The sequence below is a fragment of the Zosterops lateralis genome, assembly GCF_965231275.1.
Source record: "Zosterops lateralis genome assembly, chromosome: 12".
In the NCBI taxonomy this organism is placed as follows: domain Eukaryota; kingdom Metazoa; phylum Chordata; class Aves; order Passeriformes; family Zosteropidae; genus Zosterops; species Zosterops lateralis.
The window spans coordinates 9,061,116-9,074,782 of record NC_139772.1 but is presented as its reverse complement, the minus strand read 5'-3'; the positions used below and the strand labels follow the sequence as shown (position 1 = coordinate 9,074,782).

The 13,667-nt window shown below is 37.0% G+C and overlaps 2 long non-coding RNA genes across 2 annotated transcripts in view; one reads left to right on the top strand and one right to left on the bottom strand.

Annotated features, from left to right (window-relative positions):
* Positions 1-3,089: 3,089 nt before the first annotated feature.
* LOC310914068 overlaps positions 3,090-13,667 on the top strand; it is a 25,352-nt gene continuing 14,774 nt past the window's right edge. The window contains exons 1-2 of the long non-coding RNA XR_014590957.1: positions 3,090-3,188; positions 13,452-13,524. This is a non-coding gene — a long non-coding RNA (uncharacterized lncRNA). The remainder of the gene's footprint in view (positions 3,189-13,451; positions 13,525-13,667) is intronic.
* The window catches only part of LOC310914066, a 20,475-nt gene continuing 20,378 nt past the window's right edge, over positions 13,571-13,667 (bottom strand). The window contains exon 6 of the long non-coding RNA XR_014590947.1: positions 13,571-13,655. This is a non-coding gene — a long non-coding RNA (uncharacterized lncRNA). The remainder of the gene's footprint in view (positions 13,656-13,667) is intronic.

Genomic DNA, 13,667 nt, shown 5'->3' with positions numbered 1-13,667 from the left:
TTAAATTTATTAGGCAGTTTTTTCATATACTTTGTGAAGATGGAAACTATTGTTCAAGTAGATCTTTCAGGAACTCTTGAACAAAACTCTAAAAATCCAGCTAATCGAGATGAGGTTTTGACAGTAGACTTTAACTTTCAAAATGTAAAACTAAACAAGTAAAAATCCCTAATCAAAATAGAATGAGAACTGCAGACAGATTTCTGTACTCCCCAGGTGAGGAAACTTTAACTGCAGCTTAACATACTAGTGTAAAATTATTTAGTTCTATTCAATTTCATGAAGAAGAGGATGAATGGAAAATGTCTGATTTTTTGTGTGTGTGTGAAATAATTTAGAAATTGCTGTAGGATGTAGAAGGATGTTCACATCTCTGCTCTGCTTTAGACAGGGTGATCAGAGATGGGAATCTCTGCTTTGAATCAGGCAGGAAAAGAACATGACCTGGCTCTTGTGATGCAGGAAGCATCCCTGCTGTTTGGTACATGCATTTGTGCACATACAATAAAAAAGGGAACCAGGAAACAATTGTTTTTCTATGGAGCTGTTCAAAGCAGCATGTGTGAAACTTGGACACCAGGCACAAGCAGTGTTGGTTGTCCACTAGTCAGATCTGATAGTGGCACCATTTCAGGGAAACAAAGAGCTTGGGCAGTTTTCAGCCACCCTGGACCATGTTACTCCAGGTTGTGGCCTTGCTTCTTCAGTAGCACTTTCCCCATAGAACTGTTGCTGCTGATCAGCACTTATTTTTCAATCCCTTTATCAGTAGGAAATGACACATGGTGCCTCACCAGATATTGTGGATATTTCACTTTACTAGCATAAATGAGAACCCTGTCAACGACTTCATTAGCATCCTTTGCAGTGGGCACAAAATATTTGAACAGTAAAGTGCCTGTTGAACATTTATTGCTCAGTTTTCTGGGGAATTCCTTACTGTCTGAATTAATCTCTTCAGCCATTCAAATTCTGGTGCTGGAGCATGTGCAGAAGCAAGAAAAGCACAGCAGTTGCCTTCGTGTTATGTATCAGCTGTTCTTCCAGATCTCTGCAGGAGATCTTAGCACAAATCCTGTCACATTGAATGGTTTGGCTGCTTTATCACTGTGCTCTGCCAGTAACCCTGGTAGAGGCGTAGCACCTGCATTAGTCAATGCTGTGCCTCTGCTCCTTTTTAACCATACTTCTTGTATTGAACTTATTGTGCTTATTACTCCACTTGCTCTCAGAGATTTGCTGGCATAGGCACTCCTAATGCCTAACTCCATTTCTGAGGTTAAGATTTTTTTCTTGTATTAAAAATTGGACAAATGTCCTGATGTCCATTTGTTGACACTGGAAAAGTAAAGAATGTCCAGTGAAAACAAGCTAACTGAACTCATACTAATGAAATAAATTACCTTAATGTGTCTTGTTATTCAAAAGGCTTCCTTAGAGCTGCCTTGTGTGTCCTATCATTGTGTAGGAAGCTATAGCAGCATCTTAGACCTTAATAAAGAGGTTCATTCTCATAACTGATAATTCAGACATTCAGTGTAACCATTAGAATCTTTCAAAAGACCCCTTTTTACTGTAGTAGAATACAAATAAACCCTTTCCCAGCTCCATTGCCCTTTTCTGGACATGCTCATTGAGACATAAAACAAAGGAGATAGAAAAATGGGGAAGTTTGCTCCCACTTTGTAGGCAATCCATGTATACCCGTTGTGAAATTCAGGGATGTTTCCAGGCATGATATATCATTGTTTTCTGTAGGATTCTTAGGGGTTATTTATGCTGGGCTTGCCACATTTGTGGCTTACTAATTTTTTTCTTTTATAGTTGGAAAGTTTTAGAAAGTGCACAGACTTTACCAGTGTTTTCCCCAAGGAACTGATGGAAGTCTTTTTCCAGACATGTTTATATTAATAATATAGTGTGTTTGATCCCTTTCCTGACAGATGTTGCTTCATTGTTTGCTGGGTATTACAGACATTATATGTTACGATATTCTAAAAATATCTAGCTAGTAATAATCGACTTTGCATCTCAGGAGACCAGTGGTAGCTTCACATGCCCTCTCCTACCTGTAACCAGCTATTTGTGTGCTGCTGCTCTGTCTAAAGGAAAAGTCCTGCAGGGATGCTTAACCTTGGAGATTCCCCATGATCACCCTACTTGGATGCCCCATCCTACTTGGCAAAACTGTACACATTCAGTCCAGTATCAAAAGTTACCTTTTTCCTGTAACTTTACACTTGTCCCTCTGTACTTCAGTGGACACTGATGTTTGATTATGAATGGAAGGTACTAATGTGTGCAATATTAAGTTGTCCAGGTAGAAATAGTCAAAAATCATTTAATAGATTCTGCATAGCTCAGTATTAATTTTGATCTTACCATTCTGATAAATCAGCTTAAATATTCCTATTCTTTATAAAGAATAGATATTAATTATTCCAGTGTCTGATTATGTCAGACTAGGCCCCTAAAAGCCTTGGGTTTACAGTTTATTACTCCCTTGCAAGTAGTAATGTTAGTTATGATAATGAGTGTTGTTTTTTTGTGAGCAACTAGATCTTGGACCTGAGCTGAGGCCATTGTTCTCAATATATCTAAGAGCTGCAGCAAATTGGAAGTGATGTTCAAAGGTTACATTTTAATCTCTGAGTTCATTGTGCCTTGCTTAGAGATAAGTTTCTGCTCAGAAGGCTCTCCTCACTTGGCTTGAATCTGAAAAGAAAATGTATTACATTTTAATACTGACACAAACAAATGAGTTGGTTTTAGATTCTGTCATCCACAAACTGCTATGTTTATAATACCACGAGTATATTAATGGACAGATTTAATGATATATATATTATTTCTGTCAGGATCCTCTAAATTACTTTTGCTACCACAAGACACAAAATGATGATGTATTTCAGTGAACAAAGGAAGGTAGGTTACATTTCTAGTGCCCATAAATTCTTTGTTTTAAAAACATCAAGGCCCTTGATACAGTACAGTGCTTTTCAAGAGATTTGCTAGTAAAAATTAACCAGTGGGGTGGAAGAAGGTTTCCTGTATCACATTTCCCCAGCCCATTTTCTTCCATTCTAGAGATGGCACTGACTCCTGTTCCATTTCAGTGTCTCAGTTTTGGTGGATGCTGGCACAGCTAATGTGCTACAATGAAAACCATGCTGAACTGTGGAATACAAGTATGTTTTGGGGCCAGAATCATCTTACCGTAATCTTGGAAAGCTTTTCATGCCACATTATTTATTTTTATTTCTTTTTAATGTAGTTCCCATGTTAAAACGCCTTTTAAGGAAGTTTGTGCCTTGCAGTTTGGTTCCTTCCCATATTCAGCTCTGATAGTTGGCTACTGTCCTCCTGCTACTGTTTTGGTTTTTGTTTCTCTTGTAAGGGGTTTGAGGAATGGGGGATTGAGGGTATCAGAAATATACTTACTTCCTTGTTTCTTCCTGTGTTCTTGTCATGAACAAGATTCAAATCTTCACTTTATAGTAGAAATCTCTCATTTGTGAACCAACACTAAGTAGATGGAAGTAATACAGACAGTCTATTTAGAGGAAGAGAAACCCAGATCTTTCTTCTTTCTATTTTGAGCTCTACATCAAGTTGAGAAATCTTACACTCTAATTTTTCAGTACTTTTTAATTATTTTCATCAGGATTTTCTAATCTAGCCTGAGAGCCTGTTGGAGAAGAAAAGGATATCAGAACACCTGTGTTACTTTGTTATTTATTTGGTACTTGTTTGGTTGAACTTTAATGTTTGGTATAATTATTTACTTTTGATTGTGGTATGAATAAGTATGTATTGGCATGATACCTTTTCAATTTACTGCAGACAAGTAGAATTTAGTTTAGCATTCTGGTTGTGAGCTGTTAATCTGAGTAAATAAAATTCCCAATAGTAAATAACAGTTGAGGATTACAGACTGTGTGCAAATGGAATAAACTTGTCAAAGTGTTTTAGAAATCTAAATAATCAGAGAGTGGGTAAAAGCAGCAAAATAAATTACAGGTGGAGGGAAGAGTTGTGTGTACTAAATTGTTTCCTACAAGCTGTTTGCTTATATTTTTTATAATAGAACCCAGTATTTCAGATCAAATGCCATTCTTCAGAAAATTACTTAGCTATGAGAAATATTACTTGGACTTAAGTTGTGCAATGAGGTGACAATTGTAATTGGCTGGATGATTAAAAAGAAAAAAAAAATATTTGCATATAGACAAACAAGATAATACAACTCTAACTGAAAGGGTCTCGAACTATTCCCCCATTGTTGACTGACTCTAGAGAATAATTTGCTCAGTAGCTTCACATGGATCTTGTTTACTCTGTCCTGCAACATTTTCTCTGTTTAGAAGTGGTAGGGATATTAATAAGAGTAGAAACACCACTCTTGTAATATAATCATTACTCTTGTAATTATAATCATTGTAATATAATTCAAAAGGGGACTTGGTAAAAAGAATCAGGGCAGGATTTATATTCAGTAAAGAAATACAAATCCAAAGAAAGATTCCAAGAAGGGGGAGGAGGGGAGTAGGAAAAGGGAAGAAAAAAAATAAAAGCCACACCACAGATGCTCAAGTGTTCATTACCCAAATCCTTGCAGGAAGCAATTGAATAGAATTACCTACAAAGAGAATGTGGCATTTTAACATTATACAATCATGTTCCTCATGGCAGGTGACATCTATCTCCTTGATGGAGACTGTATCTCAAAAATACATTCACCGAGCTGTCTATAAATTCAAATAAACCCTGCAATTTAATTTTCAACATATCCATATGTTTGAGAATCAAGCTTTCAGCAGTTGAGTACAGTTTGTGTTGATACTACTGTACCCAGTGAATAAGGAGGAAACAATGCAGTGCCACTGCAGCTATAGCCAGGTTTAGCAGGGGTCTGCAAGGAGAAAGGATTCGTCCCAGCGTTCTGGGTCTAATTCAAGATCCAGTCAATAGAATTTCCAAGAAGTTCATCCTTTCTTGTTTGGTCAAACGCAACCTTTTTCATGGTTTAGAGGAACTATGTCATTACTTAGTTAGAAACACAAAGAACCAAATGTGTCATTGTGCACCATGGAAATGCAGCCAAGAATCTTTTAAGATAAAATAAAACCCTTAATTCTTTAAGAAAAATAATACAGTAGAATGAGCATTCATTGAACTTCTTAAGTATAGATTTTTAGAATATCTGGTAAATTATATTGTTTGCAAGAAGGAGAACACCTGAGGCAGCTGCTATAAAAAAAGGAAAAATGTAGTTACTATTTTTTGGTTTTCAAAAAGGCATCTCCCAAATAAGTCTCATTTCTTTGTATGTGTCTGATTTTATTTTTGCTAATGAAGAATGTTGTCTTGCGAGATGAAGAAACAGCTTGAAATAATGAACAAACAAGTAAGGACTTTAACTGAATATTTATTTTCTCTTCTGGAATGTGATAGACACTGTAGGTTGAGAAATGTACTCTTACAGTGGTCTTTTCACACAGTCAGTAAGATCCATAGGAGTGTTGGGATCAGTCAGAAAATTCCCAATACCCAAAAACATTCCAAGATGCTCCTGACAGTCACTACCAGCAGATCTCCAGAGGGCTGACTGGTGTCTCAGCGCTCAGTGATTTCATTTCCAAGTTTTTGGCACAGCCCCTGGCTCAGTAATGGTGATATGAAATTTTGGGTAAAAGCACACCAAAACAAAACTCTTATCTTGGCTGGCTCTTAGGCCTGACACCACAAGCCTCCGGACTCTCTGTGTTCATCGGAGGTGCAGACAGCTTCCAGACACAGAACTTTTGCTTTTAGTTAGTTTTAGCTAGCTGAGGCAAAGAAGCTTCCTGGACTGTTTTTTGTTTGTTTGTTTGTTTTATTTTTCTTGGTACTGTTTAATTCTGCTCTGGACTGACAAACCCAGAGGAGCACCAAGGGCTCACGCTCATAGCCCAGTGCAGCCTGGACTCGGCATTTTCCAGCACTGAAGGGACTGGGACTGATGAGAGACTGAGAGAGCTGAGCTGGATTAACTCACAGCACCCCATGCTCTGCTTGCCATACCATGGCCTGGGTGCTGGCAGGATGTATGGGCTCCAGCCAGCTCCCCTCCTGTGCTGCCCAGGACAAGGCAGCTCTGTCAGAGCTTGGACAATGTTGTGTGAACAGAAAACCTGCAGGAACATCCTCCACCTGCCCCACCAGGTCTCAGACAGTCTGGAGATGACAGATCCCAGTAAACTTGGCACTCCGGGGCCTCACCTGAGACAAAAAGTTCCAAAAGTTGGGGTTTTTTTCACATATTTGGCTTTTATAGGGCTGGAAAAGTGTTGTCCCATGTTTTGTCACTGCCCTGTAAGGTTGCTGTCTTCATTTGCATTCTTCAGTCTTTTCAAAGCCAGTTGGGGTGTGTCAGACTTCCAGAACAATGAACATTTGGATGAGACAGAGTGAATTTGGCTACTAAAATGAGTAATAGCCAGTGCTGGGGTTGTCCAGGATCACCTCTTTTCATCAGGGAGAACATGATGATCTCCCATTAGACCATTAGTGATTTGGTATGAGAGACAAGACAATAATTCTTTAAGTCTTGGATCAAATATTACTATTTCTGTACTTCAGGAACAAACTCTCTGAGCTGCTCCAAGTTGCCAGAAGTTTGTTACTTGTAGCTATAATGATTACAATGTTCTATAAAATTTCCCTGCCAGGTATAGATATAATAACTTTTTTTTTTTTTTTTTTTTTTTTTTTTGTGTAGAGGAGAATTTGGTGTTGAATATTCTGGCACATTAAGAAATTAAACGTATACATCTAGCTAATAAATAATGAAAATATATATTTAGGTGACCTGATGTTAAGACACAAGTTTTCATGTCATCTTCATCCTCTCATTGTGAGGCCTGCAGATTTGAACCCTGGCCACTGATATTTTTTAAGATAATAGAACTATGTTGACTTATCCTGCCAAACATATGCTCCTTGAATTAGTGGAAGTTTCTGCATAATGTTTCAGAAAACATTTCACTGATGTTAGATAGCAGCATTTTGTTGTGGAACAGCTATATGGGATACTTCAAATTATCCTCATCTAACACAGAGCTTTCTTTAAAAAAATAAAAGAAAAGGAAAGAAATAAAAAAGGGTGCTAAGTTATTTTAGAAGAAATTAATTAACTGCAATCCTTGAAAATGTTCCTGTAGTTGCAGCTACATTCTAATCAGCTGCCGTTTGCTAATCGTTCAATTTTCAACATCCGGGATCATCCATATGTATAGGAATTTTCCAGTGTCTTCTGTTATTTTTGCTTGTTCTTTTTCTCTTTTAAAAAATATTTTAACTAAAAAACATGGGAGCAAATGCTTAAAAAAAATGCAGTGGTGGAGCTTTGAAAATTTATTGCACAGCTGGGGGCACTTAAAGAACTTAATTAACAAGCTCCAGCCTTAACATTCTCTCTCTTTAAGGGGAAAAAAAAAATCAGTTAAGGTTTGTCCAATTAAATTTTAGAAGAGTTTGTTGATAAAAAAAAAAAACAAAAAAAAAAAAAAACGAAAAAAAAAAAAAAAACCACCCTGTGATTGTGAGCTTACAGTTTAAAAAGAGAAGCTCCAGAATAATGAAAACTTGCAAGCTGATTAATTCAGGGGAATGCTGCTCTGTGCATAGTTTCCACAAACTCATAAGCACTTGGGCATTTTTAGCCCAAATTTAATTATAGCCTTTGATAATCAGGCTTCGCTCAAAAGAAATCCCCTTCTTCCCATAATACTTGATGATGTAATGCTCTATTATAACTCAGAACTCTTCCCCCAGCACCAAAAACAAGCCGTCTTCATGTCAATAGGAAAAAAAAAAAAGGTGACCTCTCCTCTTGGAGTTTTACATTTCATGTTCTGCAAACTGATATAGATCATCCAAGGCTGCGTTGGTTTGGAGTTCTTTTTTTTGTTGTGTTGTGGGTTTTTTGGTTTTGGGTTTTCTAATTCGCTACTGACTGAAAACAGCTAATAAAGGCTCAGTTCAAAGCTGTCTATTTCTTAGTGGGGGGGAAAGATGTTATTCTGACATCATTGCTCTGAATGAGCAGCCTGTGGTTCATACAGTATACGCTCCCTTGGAATGACAAATTTTCTGCCTTTTTCTTGGGGGGAATGTTCAGGCAAAAGGAAAAAATGCATAAGAGAAGCAAAGAAAATTCATTTGTATAAGCTGGCCCCCCTACTGTGGAATTTTCAATTATATATATCTAATTATGGCTGTCAGTTGATGAATTGAGAAAAGACATTTTTTGTCCCCCCTCCTTTTTTTGTCTCTTCGTCATCTCTTCTGTTAGAATGATTATAGCACACTTACACAACTAATTGCCTTACTGCTTATTAGTGATACAATTATGCAGGCCAGACTCCTTGTGTGAACAACCATCTGCAGAGAAAAAAAAAGTGACACTATTCAAAACTATCCATAATTTAACCAATGTTATTCCAATGCACTGAGCTCAGACAATTGTTGGGCCTTCATATTTCATACCCACCCTGGAAAAAGAGGGTTGTGGGATTTTTTTCTTTTTTCCTCTCTTTCTCTCTTTTTCTCTGTGCACTGATTCACCTCTTTAGACTCACTGTGAATTGGAAAGAAAGAAAGAGAAAAAAAAGTGCTTCATATGTCAACAAAAAGGAGGGAAGTGAAGCATGGCTAATGCCCATTCCTCCTGTGGGCAATTTTTCTTCAAATTTTAAACTAATAGGCATTTTTTTTCTGCTTTAGAAACAGTTGAGAAAGTGCAGATGTCCTGACCACAGAAATCTGTGTATGTACGTTTGTTGGCTTTTAAATGGTGTTAAAGCAACGGATGTACAACACAGAGCAGAGCAGAAAGTTTGCAGTACATGTAATTGGTTCTGAGGAGAATGTGCAAATAACGTCTCTGTCACAGTTCCTGGAGTGGTGGGTGTTGGAGACCAAACCAGGTGAAGATGCAGGAGTCAAAACACAGCTTTGTGTGTTGCTGATTAAGCTAATGTGGGATATTTAAATGTCTAAAAGATCCTACTTTTCAGTTGTAGCTTAGAGATAATGTCAAAATGGCTTCCCCAGCAGCGAGGCAGAAAAGAGCTTTATTTCTGTCATTTGCCTCTGTATGGTTGTATCTGTCAAGTCTCTGAAATGTCAGTCTACCATTACTGTATGTTCAGAATAAATAGGTAGAAATAAGTTGTTGTGGAAACCAGATTTTTTTTTTTTTTTTTTAACTCAGTATGAGACTACAGAAACACACACAGGAAGAAAGAGCAAAACTTTGGTGTCAATGCCTCTCCATGTCTGTTGCAGAAGGCTTGTAATTCTTTTGGCTTACTAGAATGTATCTAACTGTAAAATAAGGAAGAATAGAGACATTTACAATCTATTGGAGGTACAGCTACAATTGCCTTGGAGATATAGTAAAAAATGCAGAGTTCTTATATTTCCAGGCTTTAAAAATATCAGTGACCATGTCAAGGGGAAGCCATCAGATGTCTTGGAAGAGGAAATGGCCATTCCGTCCTCATTCTTCCCACTCTGTCTAGTGTTGTTTGACTGTCATCTGCACTGCAAATACAGACTAAAGTGTACGTGTTTCTGCTCTTGCTTGTACTTATAGAACTTTTTGGCTCTATAAATGAGTGTTCTGATCTTGAAGTCTTAGTGTTTTGAAATTTAGTTGTTCATCCTGATTAATTCAAACTCTATTGATTAATTCAAAATCTATTGTGATTTATCTGTAACAATTTTAATGCAGCACCCTGTTATTGTGAGCATGCTTATTAGAACAAGAATGAGCTCTATTTGTCTTCAAATAGGAATCCTGCTGGTTTGTTCATGGAGTCTCTGAGGGGTCTCCTTTAATCCCAGTGATTTAAATGCACGTTCAAAATTGAGAACTCCAAATTCCTTCAAAATGGTGTCCTTCTCATGTCCAATTTATACAGTGGGGGAGTTAAAAATACAGCTTCTCACGATTCTAGTCCTGAACTTCTCAATCTTGAGACCTGTCAGCTATGACACGAAGGAAGAAAAGCACTGTCTTGCAAATTCATGTTTTACTTGTGCCTCAATGTCATGGAATGGACCCTTTCTACCTTCAATTTTTTTTTTCCCCCAGGGGATGCATCTAAGCAGTTTAGTGTGAGTCTGCAGTTTGGTGGTCGTGATCCCTGCAGTTATGAGTTGTGCCTTGGGAGTAGAATAAGGTATCAGGTATTTTTGGTGCTCTCTAGAGACAAAAACTGACAATCTAATTATGCAGATTAACAAAAAAAAAAAAAAAAAAAAAAAAAAAAAAAAAAAAAAAAAAAACCAAAAAAAAAAAAAAAAAAAAAAAACCACCTTCCAATGAGCATGGTGTGATGAAATGTCTGGAAATAATCTGGACGATCACATACCTGAACACTGGAGATCCCAAAAGACAGATGAAGACTTTCTGATGTTACAGCCTATTTCATAGCTCCTGGAACCTTCCCCAGGATGTTACAAAGGTTGTGGCAATAAAAACTGCATTGCACAACAAGGAGAACAAAAACTCTGGTAGTATTTAAAATTGTATCTGCATGCATGCATGCAAGGCAGCTGAAGTATGCAGAGACAGCTTTAATGCGGGTGTATCCCACACTGTGTTTGCCCTACTTAGCATGCCTCAGAGTTTTTTTGGATAATTTCCTGTGGGTCTGTCTAGACTGTCTTGAAGCAACCTAAGTGGAGTATAAGATGTAACTTAACATAAGCTTATTTATCTGCCAGAAGCGCACTCTACAAGTAGATTATTTTCTCTTCCCTGGTTTTATCTGTCTTCTTTACCCACTTCTAAAAAAAATTCAAAGCATGCACAGGCTTAAAAACCAGAAAATGGTTCCACAAAGAGGTTGGAGATGTGACAATGGCTGAAGGATGGTTATTTAAACACTATTCTTTACCCCTTTAAAGCTTATTCAGTATCTGTGCTCCTAAAATATTTATTGAACACAATTCTTAGGGACTGTCAGGAAGAATTATCTGTAGGAACCTTTCCTTTTGCAAAAATACTAATAGCAGGCAAACAAAAATCCAAGAATGAGAGGAAAGAAGCATAAAGTTGAATAAATGCCAGGTACCTCTTCAAACAGCTCAAGTTTTTCCAGAGAAATTGTTTATGCATTTTAGGAACCATCTAGAAAAGTGGAGAGGGCACACTGATGGTGTGGAAAATCATCATGTTGGGATTGGGGTTGTTTGGTTTGGTTTTTCATTTAGGATGTGGTGTTTCTAAAATTTTGATGAATACCTCTGATCACCAAGCTGTTGAGCCAGTGAGATGTCGTACTTTCTGACAATTTTTTTCATGGTAAATGACAGCAGGTATTAGTTTTGTTTCTCATTGAAAAGCAGCATAATTCGAAGTCTTAATTTTTCATGAAACAGATGCCTTGTCCCCCACTGAGCCCTGCTGTTAAGGAGGAGTGCTTCCTTCATGAGTTCTATCATCATCCAAATGCCTCTTTTTGGGTCTCTCTAAGTTCTGATATAGCCCAAAGGTTTCAAGTTTTGAAGAACTCCAGTGGATATGCACAAATTTAATAAACTCCCTTCGCTGTTACTGAAATTCATATGATTTTGACATGTTTTAGAAGTTGTTGGGGTATTTCCTTTGTAACCCACTTCAATGTATAGAAATTTTCAGAGGAAATATTGCATTGTAAGGGATATCCATTCTCTTCAGCTTCAGCTAGAGAGCTGATAACATTTAGGAATAATCACAAGCTGGTATTTTGTGTTCCAATTTCTCCAGCTCTATAGATAAAAAACTAATTATCTCTAAAGCATCTCTCAGAGTCCTTCTAGCTCCTGGTGTAGTACTGGGAACCAGCCCCACAAATGCACAGAAATTTGCTGGCTGCTGTTTTAACTTTGCTCCATGGATTTTATGCTTCTCCCTTGGCACTCCATGCACAAAGAGTGGTAACTCAGTTGCATCCAGGGGAAACATGGATGGGTTTCTGGCTCTGCAGGGTTTTCTTCCCCACAGTCTCTGTGTGATGTTTGTGGGGATGGATACTCAGGCTGGAAGCAGGGAAGTCTGATTTGCCATTTTAAATATGAAACCCTACTGCCAGGGTTTATGGTCTGGTCACACATAATATATTAGAATAATTCAGAGGTAGAATATAAATATACTTGGCATTGTACAGGAGAAAAAAAAAAAACAAACAAAAAAAAAAAAAAAAAAAAAAAAAAAAAAAAAAAAAAAAAAAAAAAACCACCATCAGTTTTGAGATAAACTGCTGAGCCAAAACAAAAACTCCATCTCCTTTTACTGAAAAGCACTAAGATTACAGAAAATGTGACAGCCTCAACTTTCCACTGGTGAGAGAACTTTCAGGTGTTTGCTCAGCTTTATGGAAATTATTCTAAAACAATGCCAAATATGCACTTATATTCTGAGTTGAAATTTTCTATTTCCCTGCATAACATCTTAAGAGCATTTGTATGGGAATTTTTATTAATTTTTTTCCTCTGTCTGCTTTGAAGAGGATAAAGCAATTACACGAAACAAAATTATTAAACATTATTTTTTTTTTTACCAAAAATGAGAAACTTTGTTCAAAATTTTTACGCAAGGATTGCTCAAGAATGTTTCTGATAAATAACGTCAAAGTGGCTTGTGGTAGATATAAAGTAGCTGACAGTGGGCTGAATGTTAGGACTTGGCCAATAAAATTCCAGGCATGAGTCTGCTAACTGAGGAATTGAGGCTTTCACTTCAGCAATCTTTTTGGTTTGAGGGTTTTTCTAAAAGGTTAAAAGAAAACTAAAAAATGGTTAACACTGCCATGAATCTCACCCTCTGTGTTTAAGCAGGAGTCTGGACCTTAGAGCAGAGGCTCACAAAGTTGACAGTTTTAAATTTGTCCAAGGAAACAAACTTTTTACCTGCAATATTTTAATATATTTCAATATCTATCAACTTTTTTACTTTATAAGTGTAAAACAGAAGCTTTATTATGATATTATTTATAAATATTCTTCCTGTTAAAACAACATAGTCTAGGAAGAGAAGAAGCCAAATGTCACATATTTACACACACTAACCAGTGTTAAGGGATTTAAATGAGGATGTATTTGGCCTGTAATTTTTTTCTGCTGCTGTAGTAATTCCACAAAAGCCTCTGGAGCATGACATTCAAAACTAAGTTACATTAAAATGATTGTGTTTGCCATAAGAGCTGCAACAATTTAACCGTTTGAAACAAATGGTATCAGAGTATGAGGATAAACATATTCCAGGACTAGTTTCCAGGACATCACCTAAATGAATGAAGACATTTCTGATGTCTCTTTTTTTAGGACATGTAGCAATGTCCATTGGTTGAATATTCAGCTAAACTGAAGCTAAATGAAGATTACCTTTAAATTTATTTCTTTATTTTCTTATCATAAAGGTGAACTGCTGAAGCAATTTTAGCTGTCGACAGGTTTGTCATCACTTCTTCAAAGACGCCACAGTTATTTTTGGTAAGTCAGACATTGCACCTCTTTTTCTGATTTCTCATTTTCATATTGACCAGATCTTATCTGGGCACTGACATGATTCCACCAACACTGGGACCTTGCAGAAGTTATGCACCATCACCAGGATTAAAGTGCTAGAAGGGGAA